This window comes from Tenrec ecaudatus, chromosome 2 (assembly GCF_050624435.1).
Source record: "Tenrec ecaudatus isolate mTenEca1 chromosome 2, mTenEca1.hap1, whole genome shotgun sequence".
NCBI lineage: Eukaryota > Metazoa > Chordata > Mammalia > Afrosoricida > Tenrecidae > Tenrec > Tenrec ecaudatus.
In genome coordinates, this window is record NC_134531.1 from 148,502,703 (window position 1) to 148,516,032 (window position 13,330).

Genomic DNA, 13,330 nt, shown 5'->3' on the forward strand with positions numbered 1-13,330 from the left:
TGAGTGGAAAGATTTATGTCAAAAAACAAAACATCAACATCTGGGAGCTGCCGCGTCTCCTCTTGGCTGCTCGTTTGGAATGGATTCTCGGTGTCGCTTTCTGCCTCTCGCTGGCCCTGGGAGAGGACAGAGAGAAATAAAGAATGAAGCCCATTAAAAAACAGTCATTTTTAACCAGAAACGAACGCTGTTCGCCCCTCAAGGCGAAAGGGAACGTGGTCGGGCGGGGGCTGCGGCGCGGCCAGGGCGCGCGGGGGGAGAGCGCCCCCTGCTGGCGGCTAGGCGCGGGGAGAGCGCCCCCTGCTGGCCGCGGAGCGCGCCCTTCCGGGCGGGGCGCTGTCAGGGGTGCATGCCGCGCTGAGACTGCAGCCCCGGAGCCTGGCCCCCACAGCAGGAAGAACCTGTGAGTGGGTTCCCCCAAGTTCTAGAAGAGGAGGGGGACAGGAATCTAGCCGCTCCCCCCCCAAGAAACCCATGGTGCAGCATCAAGTGCACATTTGGCCCTTAGACGGAGCCAGCAGGCCTTGCATCCTGATGGCCTGGTTTCCAGATCAAGGTGACCTTGGGAAGGTCAAACCTTTCCGTAGCCAGGGTTTCATTGTCTGTCAAATGGGAATAAGAGCCCCAGCCTCTTAGGAAAGCTAAATGAGGAAATAAACAGGTGCACTACTCAGTACGATGTGCGTGCATGCGCACAAGATTGAACAGACATTATCCCAAGGATCAAGGTCTCTGGCAGCAATTGAAACCCACACAGCAGCGCCCCTGAAGGAAACCTTCACCTCAGCCTCCTCAGAGACGACAGGCAAGGAAACCACATGGGCCAGTTCCACTCTGGGACACGTGGGCTCGCCACGAGTTGGAATCGACTTTGTAGTGATGGGTTTGGTTTGGTGCCGGTGTCACTGGGTAGGAGGCTCTGCATGATCTGTGCTCCCAGCTCTGCCTTCATGAGGAGGCCCCACATCTCCATCATCAGTAGGCTCCAGCCACATGAACCCAGTAATTTAGTTCCCTGTTGCCTCAGGACCTTTGCATGCACTGTCCTTTCTGCCTGGAAAGTTCTGTTTTACCTGTCATTTTAACCCAGGGTGCCTTCCTTTCTTTCTGGTTTTAATAAATCATTTTATTGGGGGCTCTTACAACAATCCATACATCCATTGTATCAAGCACATCTGTACATATGTTGCCATCATCATTTTCTTTCTTTTTTTCATTTTCAAAACATTTTCTTTCTCTTTGAGTCCTTGGTATCAACTCCTTTTTTCCCTCTCTCCCCCACCATCCCACCCTAAGAACCCCTTGATCATTTATAATCATTATTTTCATATCTTATACCATCTGCTGTTTCCCTTCACCCACATTTCTGTTGTTTGTCCCTAGAAGGGGGTTATACATTGAACATTGCAATCGGTTCCCCCTTTCTACCCCTTCTCCCTCTGCTTCCCCTAGGCTGCCTTTCTTTTGGGTCTCAGTTTACTTGGGTCCTTCCAGAAACTCTCCCAGATCTTCCTTTTGTGCCCATGGTTCTCCTCTGCTCTACTCTCATAGCATCCTGGGTTTCTGCCTTACTAGCAACGATCACCGTTGAAACATATCGTGAGTTTTGTTATGTGTTTAAGGTCTATCACTCATTTCACTCCACCAAGCCTACGTTCACCCTTTCACTGGAGCAACACCGTAACCCAGCCCAGTGACTGGTAACCCAGCACAGTGACTGGTAACCCAGCACAGTGATTGGCCGAGAACCTCCACTCGTGGTGAATAACCCACTGTAGACAGTGGGATTTTAAGGCCAGAGGGAACTGGGTCTTCTACTGTTGTTTCACCTGTTCTCCTGACAGAAAACACGTAGAAGGGTTAAGTAAAAAGAAGTACTGCTACTAGGGTTACAGTTCTTACATGCATGCATAGGTTTATTCTAATCAAAACATAAACGAGTCTTTATGATCCATGGATGGGGGCAGACAAGCTCTCTCAGTGACACACCTGTCTCAATCTCGTTAGAGTTCCTTTGGACAGAAGTCCAGTTCAAACATTGGCTTCTGAGAGGATTCGCTGTTATTGTTGTTCGGTCCTTTCTGGAGGCCACAGGTACAACTGAACGAAACCCGGCCCAGTCACAGTGGTTCTTTCTTTGATCCCGTTGTTGCAGCCAGTGTCAATTCATCTCATTCAGGGGCTCCCTCTTTTTCATTGTCCCTTTACTTGGCCAATAGAGTGTCCTTCTTCGGGGTCTTGCTTCTCCTGACACATGTCCAAAGTATGTTAGACAAAGCATTGCCATCCTTGCCTCTAAGGAGCATTCTGGCTATACGTCTTCCAGGAGGGATCTGCTTGTTCTCTTGGTGGTCCATAGTACTTTCAGTATCCTTTGCCAGCACCACAATTCAAATGCATCGATTCTCCTGTGGTCTTCCTTAATCAGTGTCCACCTTTGACAAGCATATGAGGGATAGAAGATCTCATGGTTTCAGTCAGACCAATCTTAGTCCTCAAAGTAACATCCCAGCTTTTCAACACTTTAAACTTATTTACCCAATGCAATGTGTTGTTTGATCTCTTGACTGCTGCTTCTATGGACATTGATTGTGGATCCAATCAAGACAAACTCCTTGATAACTTCAATCTCTTCTCTATTTACCAGGATGTTATCTATTTTCCTAGCTGTGAGGATTTAAGTTTTCTTTACATTGAGTTGTAGTCCATACTGAAGGTTACAATCCTTGATCTTCATCAGCAAGTACTTCAAGTCATCCTCTTTGCTTTTTTGGGGGGTGGGGTGGGGGTTGTTTGTTTTTCAAACAATTTTATGAAATATAATTCACATCATACAATTCAATGGTTTAATCATATTTGAAAGGATTGTAAATCATTGTTTTTAAAATAATTTTTTCACCCTCACTTTTAGCAAGCAAAATTGTCATTTACATATCATAGGTTGCTAAAAAAGGCTTTCTTCAATCCTAACGCTGCATTCTTCTTCATATAATCCAGCTTCTTGAATTATTTGCTCAGCATACAGATTGAACAAGTATGGTGACAGGATCCAACCCTGACACACATCCTTCTTGACTGGAAACCATACAGTCTTCCCTTCTATTCACACCTGCCCCTTGATCCATGTACGGGCTCAGTATGAGCACAATGAACTCTTCTGGAATTTCCATTCTTCTCAAGGCTATCCATATTTTGTTATGGTTCGCACAGTTGAATACCCTGGAGTAGTCAATAAAACACAAGTAAACAACTTTCTGGTATTCTTTGCTTTCAGCCAAGATCCAACTGACATCAGCAATGGTCTCCCTTGTTCCACATCCTCTTCGGAATCCAGCCTGAATCTCTGGCATTTCCCTATCAATGTACTGCTGCACTGTTCTTGGGTAATCTTCAGCAAAATGTTACTTGCATGTGAAGTTAATGATATTGTTCTATAGTTTGAGCCTTATGTTGGGTTACTTTTCCTTGGAATAGGTACAAATGTAGATCTTTTCAGCCAGTTGTCCGGGTAGCTAGCTGTATTCCAAATTTCTTGGCCTAGACCAGTGAATGCTTTCAGCTTATTGAAATATTTCAGTTGGTATTTTGTCAGTTCTTGGAGCCTTGTTTTTGGCTAATGCTTTCAGTGCAGCTTGGACTTCTTCAGAGCCATTGGTTCTTGACCATATGCTACCTCTTGAAATGGTTGAATGTCAACTAGTTCTTTTTGGTACAGTGACTCTATATTCTTTACATTTTCTCTGGATGCTTCCTGGCATTCAATATTTTGCCCACAGAATCTTTCAATATTGCAACTTGAGGCTTGAATTTTTCCTTGAATTATTTCCGTCTAAGATATGCTGAGCATGTTCTTACTTTTTTGATTCTCTAACTAGGTGTTTGCACATTTCATTAATATTTTACTTTGTCTCGAGCTGCCCTTTGAAAATTTCTGTTTAGCTCTTTGACTTCAGCATTTCTTCCATTTGCCTGAGCAACTCTGTGATTAAGAGCTAGTTTCAGAGCCTCTTCAGACATTCCTTGAATCTTTTCTGATATTCTTGATGTCACTCCACAGCGCATCAGGTCTTCTATCATCAATATCCAATGTGTCAAGTCTGTTCCTGAGATACTCTCGAAATCCAGGTGGGATGTACCACATCTTGGCTTTCATGACCTTGTTTCGTTTGTTGCAGTTTTCACTTGAACTGTGATATGAGTTCCACAGTCAGGACCTGGTCTCATTTTAGCTGTTGTCTCTTCCTACAGATGCAGTCCCTTTGGTTTCTGTGTGTTCTAGCTGGAGAAGCCCGCATGTACAGCCCCCTTTTGTGTTATTACAAAAAGGTATTTGTGATGAAGTTATTGGCCTTGCAAAACTCTATCATGTGTTACGATGTCCGGTTTCATGTTTAGCACCAAGGCCATATTTTCCAACCACCGTTTCTTGCTGTTTGCTTTCAACGTTTGCACTCCAATCACCAATGTTTTTTGATTGCGTGTTTGATCAATTTCAGACCAAAGCAATTGGTAAAATTCTTCAATTTTTTCATCACTTAAGTTTAGTAGTTGATACATACATTTGAATAAGTGGTATCGACTGGATGTGTCCTGCTAGGCAGATAAACACTCTCCTATCGCAGACAGCATTGTACTTCACGATAGCTCTTGAAATGTCCTTTTTGGTGATGAATATAACATTATTCTTCTTGAATCTGACATTCCCAGCATATTAAACCATATGGTTTTCTGATTCAAGATGGCTAATACCAGTCCATGTCAGCTCACTAATGCCTACAATATGTATCGTTAGGGGTTTCATTTCATTTTTGACGACTTCCGGTTTTCCTGGAGTCATGCTTGGTACATTCCAAGTTCCAATGATGAATGATGTTTATGGTTGCTTCTTCTCCTTTTGAGTCATGCCCCATCAACAAATGAAGGCCCCAAAGGCTCTCCTTCCGCAGGGTTTCCTCCATCTACTTGGAACCAAGAGAGGGCTGCCCATGCCCAGTCATATGTATTTTGAGCTCATCATCTGGCCCAATCGCTGACAACAATCTGCTGTTATTCATGAAGTTTTCAGTGTCTGACAACATTGTCCTGCTACCCAAACGATTTTCAGTGGCTGCTTCCTCGGCAGTGGATAGCTAGTCCTTCCTAGTTTGTTTCTTAGTTGAGAAGCTCTGCTGGTACTTAGAATACCAGTGACCTTGCTTCCAGCATCACAGGCCACCCCAGGACGACAAACTGACAGACAATTGGTGGAGGAGATGAGCTAGGCCAGATAAACGCAAGGCAGAGTCAGCTCAGAAGGTGATGGCTACCCTATTTTGGGATTTCAAAGTGGTAATCTTGATAGATTTTCTTAAAGGACACAGTACAAGCATAGGGGCTTATTATGAAGAGGTTGTAAGAAAACTGAATTGGTGCGGAGAAGGCGAGGGCAGTTGCACTAAGGACTTTCTTCCCATTAAGACAATGCCCCTGCTCAGCCTTCGAGGGCAGCAAAGGCTGGCCGATGAATGAGTATTTCACTGAGAACTTCCAGCCCTGACCCCGCCCCTTTAGACTTCTGTTTCCCAAACTCGAAGACCCTTGAAAAGGACTTGAGCTCCTGTGAGTGCCTGGGCTGCTGTTTTGAGGTGGTGCAAATCAAAGGGCACAGGATTCTTTGGGGAAGGGCTAGAGGGACAGAAACAGCATCTTCAGAAGTGCATCCACAGAGGACACATTAATAAAGGTTTAATAAAGGTTTCTATTATTTGGTAGTTTGCTTGTCCCCCCCCCCTTCCATGATTGTTAAACTCATGCATGTGTCAGGGTCATGATGAGTCAGAAGAGACCCATGCCAGTCAGTGAATTGACATGCCAGGTGCTGAGCTAGGCATTGAGTCACAAAACAGAAAAGCCCATGGCTGCGGTGTTGATTCCAACTGAACGGAGTAGACTGCCCCAAAGGGTTTCCAAGGTCAGAAGGTTTTTTTGCTTTTTAATCATTTTATTGGGGGCTCTTACAACTCCTACCATAATCCATCCATCCATCCATTGTGTCAAGCACATTTGTACATTTGTTACCATCATCATTCTCAAAACATTTGCTTTCTACTTGAGCCCTTGGTATCAGCTCATTTCCCCCTCCTTTTCTCATGAATCCTTGATAATTTATTATTTTTTTCATCTCTTACACCCACCACTGTCTCCCTTCACCTACTTTTCTGTCGTCTGTCCCCCTGGGAGGGGGTTATATGTAGATCATTGTGATCAGTTCCCTGTTTCTCCCCCCTTTCCCATATTGCTACTCTCATTATTGGTCCTGAGGGATTTATCTATCCTGGATTCTCTGTGTTTCCAGCTCTTGTCTGTAGCAGTGTACATGCTCTGGTCTAGCCAGATTTGTAAGGTAAAATTGGGGTCAATAGCGGTGGAAGAAGCATTAAAGAACTAGAGGAAGGATGTATGTTTTGCCGGTGCTATACTGCACGTTGACGGCTTGTCTCTTCCTTGTGGCCATTCTGTAAGGGGATGTCTACAGATGGACTTTGGGTCTCCACTCAACCTTCCCCCTCATCTTCATCGATATGATTTTTCCTGGGTATTTGATGCCTGATACCTGATCCCATCGATACCTTATGATCACACAGTCTGGTGTGTTTCTTCCATGTAGACTTTGTTGCTTCTCAGCTAGATGGCCGCTTATTTATCTTCAAGCCTTTTAAGACCCCAGACACTGTATCTTTTGATAGCTGAGCACAATCAGCTTTCTTCACATTTTCATATACACCCATTTGTCTTCAGTGATTGTGTCAGGGAAGGTGAGCATCACAGAATGCGAATGTTATTAGAACAAAGTGTTCTTGCATTGAGGGTATACTTGAGTAGAGGCCCAATGTCCATCTGCTGCCTTAATACTTTATATGTACATAGATCTATTTCCCTATGATTACAAATATATTTACACATGTACATGTCTGTATTTAGACCTCTGTAAATGTCCTTTGCCTCCTAATTCTTTCCTCTGTTCCCCTTAACTTTCCTCTTGTCCCACTATCGAAGGAGACTGACACATCTTTATCCCATGAAGTAGCTGCTGGGTTCAAACTGCCAACCTTTCCATTAGCAGCCACACACTTAACCATAGTTCCACCAGGGCCCGTTAGTACCTGGGTTAGTCTGGGTATTAGAGAAACAAATCCATAGAAACTCATATGTATAAGACAGAGTTTTATATAAAGGGTAAGTGCACATCAAGAAAGCATCCCAACCCAGTGCTGCCCAAGCCCACAAGTCCAACATTAGCCCATATGTCCGACACTAATCCACAAAGTCCTCCTCCATCTCACAAAACACATGCAATGATGCCGACTGCAGAAGGAAAGCCAAATCAGTGAACGCGTAAGCATCTCAGCACTGGCAGGGGTCTCCACACGGCTGCTCCAGCACCCAGGGCTGCATTGGGGTAGGTCCATGTGGCTTCTCCTCAGGGATGTCTCGCAGGAAGTGAGCCTTACCAGCTGAAGCAGGAAACTGGCTAAGGCAGCTGCACCCTGGTCTGACCATCACAAAGCAAGAGACCCGAGAACTTGAAAGGTAAGGCTCACCGAGCCATTTATCTCTCCGCCCTTCAATTAACTCCTCATGTGTTTATCAGCCAGGTTGGCACAATAAACTTTAATGACTCAGTACCCATAGGATTTCCATCACTAACTTCATGGAGCTCATAGTTGAGTAAGTGACAGAGACAGCCACATACAGATGACATCAACAGATAATGAGTGTGAGGGCTGGAGTGACTGTCCTTGCAAGGGTCGAGCCTTAGCTCCAGAGGTACAGGAGATTATGCTAAGGACATTACCTGCATTATCTCAGCAAAACTCACTGTAACTGTAAGATAAACCCCCCAAAACCAAAACCAAACCCACTGCCATCGAGTTGACTCTGACTCACAGTGACTCTATATAGGGTTTCTGAGGTTGTGACTCTGTAGGGGAGTGGATCACCGGATCTTTCTTCTTCTAAGCAGAGGGTGGATTTGAACCACAAACCTTGCAGTTGGCAGTACAATGCTTACCCGACAGCACCACCAAAGCTCCTTAAACTGCACGCGTTCAATGGCCTTTATTATCCATATGGTATAAACCAGAACCAAACTCACTGCCATCGGTCCAGTTAATTCTGACTCATAAGGACTCTATGGACAGACTAGAACTGCTCCGTTTTTGGTTTTTTTTTCTTTCTTCCTCAGTTTTATTGGCACATAATTCACATCATACAGTTCAATCATGTCAAGAAGAATTGTACAATCATTATCACAATCAATTTACCACCCCCCACCCCCATCTCCTGTGGGTTTTTGAGACTATCAATCTTTACAGGAGCAGAAACTGCTCATCTCTCTCCCCCTGGTGGGTTCAAACCGCTTATCTTGAGTCCACTACCCCATATAGATGAGATAGGAAACAACTTGCCTAGGGGCAGGTCACACAGATAGCAATAGCAGAACAGGGCTGGGCAGACAGCTGTCAGGCCACCCTCCCGGCTCATTCTTCCTGGGTGACCAGTGTGCAGCCCCCCACCCCACCAGAATCCTGCCCATAGGACTGCCATGTCAAGTCTCTGAGAAGGAGCAGGGCGGGAGGCGCGGTGAGCAGGGCTGAGTGGCAGGGGGGCTGCACACCCTGAGCTTAATGAGGAGTGCTCACCAGGGCGGCAACAGGGACCTGCAACAGCTCAGCTGAAAACAGGAGCGCCTCTGGCTCCTGGCTGCCAGCTCCTCAGCACTCCCATGGAGGACCCAGCCAGAGCCGGGCTCAGCGCCCTGAGGGTGTTGCTCTCACCTTTCACACCTGCAGATCCTGCTACCTCGCCTCTCACCACCCCTGGGCTTTTTTTAAAGGCTGGATTCGCATCCTCTATTTGCAGGCTTACTGGAACTCTGTCCACCCTCCTGAATCGCAAACGAGTCAGCCAACTCCCGGTGCAGAGGCTTCCTGGGGTCCCCATTCCCCAGACTCTTCTCTGCGGAGGCCTGGCTGAGGTCAGGTGGGTCTTCCCTTAGACTGACCTCATTTTTCAGGTCCCCTCCCCTCTTCTCTCTGGTATGTATATCTTCCAGCAGTATCTGGAGAATTTTGATGGGTGGATCTGAAGTCACAGGTGAATTTCTTATAGAAAAGTCTAGCAGGTGATGGAGGACTGGAACCCAAGGCAAGAGTGTTGCTGGGTGGGTGCCTTTGAGTTGGCGCTGATAGGGACCATCTTCCCCATCACTGCGGTGTGAGCCTCTTGTACAGCTCCTGCGCCAACCCATCTCCCTGAGGGTCTTCTCTTTCGCTGACCTTCCATTTGCCAAGTACCATGTGGTACTTCTCCACAACTAATCTTCCTGACACACGTCCAAAGCACATGGGAAAGAGTCCTGCCATCCTTGCTTCTAAGGAGCATCCTGGAGGCACGGTCATTTACTGAATCCTTTCTGTCCACCAGGCCTGTGCCAAAGGAACACGACGTGTACTATTAACTTGGTGACCCTCATTTCAGCCCTGCCAGTTAGCTGTCAACATTATCCCCAGTTCACAAATGAGGAATTGGGGCTTGAAAATTTTAAGTAACTTTCCCAAGTTCAATCGGCAAGGCAGAGGAGGGTTCAAGCGAGGTCATCAGGACTCCGGAACACACACTGTTAAGTACTAGATCAGAGGTGGGAGCCAAGGCCACAGCAGGAAATTCCTGCTGAGAGCACTGGGCAGAGAACCATTATGGCCAATGCTCCTCCGAGGGTTCAGAAAAAGGATTTTTCAAGAGGCAAACAAACAAGGAGACACAGGACTATGGGTGCCTGAGAGGAGACAGAGTCTCTTGACGCAAGAGCTGGAGATGCAACAGGACCTGGTGACTAGCTGGATGTGGGAGTGTCTGGCACCTTGGAGTTTCTGTGCATGTGTTAGATTAGGTCTCTAGAGAAGCAAAACTAGTGACGTCTGTATGTGTGTGTCTATAGAAAGAGATTTATATCCAGAAATGGCTTGCAAATGGCTTAACCTGCTTACAAGTACGCAGGTTACGTCCAGTCTAGTTCAAGCCGGTAGGTCCGATGTTAGGTTGGAAGGATGTTAGCTCGAGGCTTCTCCCGACTCATGTAGCTGTGGAAGCTGCTGAACAGGAAACAGGAAGACAAAGCAGGAGTGCCCTGGGCTCGTGGGTGCTGAGGTAAATCCAAGGTCAGTCAAATGGGTCCAGAGGTGGCTCCTGGGCTCAGCAGGGCATCCCACAGGAGATCGACACACCAGACGCAGGAGCCAGATCCAGCAGGTGGAGGAGCAAGGGAGAGTTCTGCTCTGCTCAGGGGTTCTCCCTGATACGAAAGGTCACCCCCCCAGGAGGCGTCATCAGGCTGTGACGGACTGATAGGTTGGGTTCCATCCCTGTCTTCACCCAGGTATGTCTAGTTGGCATAACTCTAAACATCACAGTGCAGATCATGAGAAATCCAGAGAAAGGACTCAGTTTCTCAGTGCTGGAGTCTCTGGTTCTAGTCTCTCCTGGGTTCCAGCTATACTCTGCACTTGGGCCCGCTACTCCTTCAAATTCTCATAAAACTTTTAAAATGTCTGCATTACAATTCCTATCTGGGGTTCCTGAAAGAGTCAAAACTAATACAGGAGGGCAGGGGTAGGAGGTGAGTCAATTCTGAGTCCCAAGTGTCTCCCCTGGATGACTCAAGGAAGGATGCAATGGACAGGAAGAAGGAAGTGGGGCGAGGAGGAGGCAGCTTGGGACGTGGGACCCAAGAACTGGATGGTCAGTTGAGTCCAGGGCTCCTTGGCGGTGACTGAGGCGGTCTCTAGTGACCCTCCTGACAACTATGTCAGCAGAAGAGACCGAGACGCTGGGAGACTGAGCTGAAAGGCGCGGGAGCTGTGAGAAATGGGAGACAGCATGTGTGTTAATTAAGAAATCTGGCAGTAGCAGAAGAGAAACAGAATGTTTGCTGAAAAGGGCAGGAGGATCAAATAGAGGACTTTCGCCCCAAGATAGGAAAGTCCCACATTTATTTCAGGAATAATAATGAAAAAAAGAGAAAAAAGCTAGTTGAGCAATGTCAGCTTTGGCTTGAGGGTCAGGATAATTCCAGAGACAAGATTCTAGAAGAGACAGGAAGGAGTGCAGACCGTGGCCTTAGCACAAAGAGACCTCCCCAACTGAGTCTGGGTTCCCGTCAGTCCCTCCCAATTAAAGCGTGCCGCACACTTATTTGTCTGGTGCCCAACTAACTTCCAAGTACACTTGCAAATGTTCCCCCAGCTCTTCATCGTTATCACGCTGACCACGCGCCAGGCAATGTACACGTGCTAGCTCATGAGCTGGGGACAAATATCCCCCCATCTCGCAGATGAAGAAACTCAAGTACCAAGCTACTATAATTAACTTTGCCAAGGTCACCCAGCTGGCACGTGGGAGAGCCGAGCTGGATCCCAGGCAATCCAACTCCAGAATCCTGGCTCTTCTGTGCTGTCTCCTGAAACTTCAGAGTTGAAAACTATAGGCTCTAGGGAAGAGGACTACAGGGCAGGGAGCTGCCTGTGGAGGGTGTGCTGGGGCTTTTTGTTAGAAGCCTTTTGTACTATTTGACTTTTTAGAAGAGTAGGAATTCTCTTTTAACCAACCATTACTTTACTGAGAGGTCAGACCCATTGAGCCTGGTATGCTGTGTGCTCCCTGCTAGTAGGTTCTTCCTTAACCCACTTTACACTTAGGCTTCAATTGTTTAACCATCTGAGCATCCTCCCCACCCTGGTCCCGACCTAACTGGGTTGGAGCCATTCTACCATATGTCCTTTTAAAGATAATATTTAGAGGAAGTCGCATAAAGGGATTTTCATTCTGTTATCATTTAAAAAATTGTCACTAAGAAAAAACAAAAAAAATGCTATTAGCATTGAGGTGATGCTTCAGCCTTCTCTGGTGACAAAGGTGGGGTCACTGGCCTAGGAGGGGCAAATGAAAAGGTGGGATTGACACCTGCCATGTCCTCAATTCAGTTCATCCCTCCTGAGCATGCCAGCCAGCAATGGCCTTTTTAGAGCGCTCTAGCCAAGTGGCTGACTGGTCAGTGTTGGATTGCTTGCTAACTGCAAGGTTAAGGGTTCAAACCTACCAGGTGCTCCAAGGAAGAAAGAGGAGGTTATTTGCTCCTGTAAAGATCCGCAGCTTCAGAAATCCTACATAGGATCCCCAAGTGGAGATCGACTCAATGGTGGGGAATTTGGTCATTGGTTCAGTTTCTGGTCTAGTCCGTCCATTCTCCTGCTAGGATTGTGCTTTCCTTCTGGCTTTTTAGAGGTCTCTGCTTCTAGAAAGCCTTCTTGACTCCTGAGCCTTAGCTGTGGGCTTCTTCCAGTTGTTCCCATTGCCCCATGTATGTTCCCTACCACGGCACAGGCTGCTTCCAAAGAGCTGACAGAACAGTATTCGTAGTCTGGATCTTCCCTCCTGTGCAGACGCCCAGGGCCCCTGGGGACCCTTCCGAGAGCTTCAGCCCAGCTTCTGTCTGACTGCAACTTGATGAGACAACTTGATTGTCTCAGCTGACACACAGAACAGTGTGGGACAATACAATCATTTCTCGAAACCACAAGACATTGGGGTATTTGGTTATGGCTGCAACACATACCTAAGACACTATTATTATCTTAATTGCCTGCCAACTTAGTTTGCCCCAGTAGACTATTTCCTCTGCAAAGGTAGGGACTATACCCATCTTTTAAAAGCATCATATATTCGGGATACTCTCCAGCATGGCAGTGGCTCTCATATATTTAATTAACACAAATCAAGAGTGTCTACCAAAAAGAAGGCACTAAGAAATGTCTAGAACAGTCATTGTGGTCAACATACATACAAAGACATCAACAGGCAGAGAGTGATTCACTAGGCATATAGGTGACAGGCTCCCTCTCTAAGTTAAGACAGTTTGCCTGGACAAGCAGGTCAGGGGCACAAAGTTGCCTCCCTGCTGGTGTTCTCTGGGCAGCACTGAAGGGGTTAACAGGTGAACCATGGATCACTCCAGCTGCCCTCACCATCTGCACCATTGGTATTCTCAGGCTCCTTGGGATGAGAGATGTCATAATGCCATTTTACACTTGGGGACAGGCACCCTACTGTCTGCTTAAAACTTTTCAATTAGCTTCAAACATGGTAGGCTGTCAATGAATGTTGTTATGTGGACTGAATCAATATATCTTGTAATTGGGTCTGATGTGCTTGGTTTAAATCATTCTGCACATAAGGTGTTCCATCAATCAACAGGCATTGTCTGAGCATCTTCTCGGGGCTGACAGTTTATGTC

General features: G+C 46.5%; 1 long non-coding RNA gene across 1 annotated transcript in view; it reads right to left on the minus strand.

Moving 5' to 3' along the window:
- Positions 1-13,330, minus strand: part of LOC142439406 (uncharacterized) — a 15,368-nt gene continuing 2,038 nt past the window's right edge. The window contains exon 2 of the long non-coding RNA XR_012782851.1: positions 1-116. This is a non-coding gene — a long non-coding RNA (uncharacterized LOC142439406). The remainder of the gene's footprint in view (positions 117-13,330) is intronic.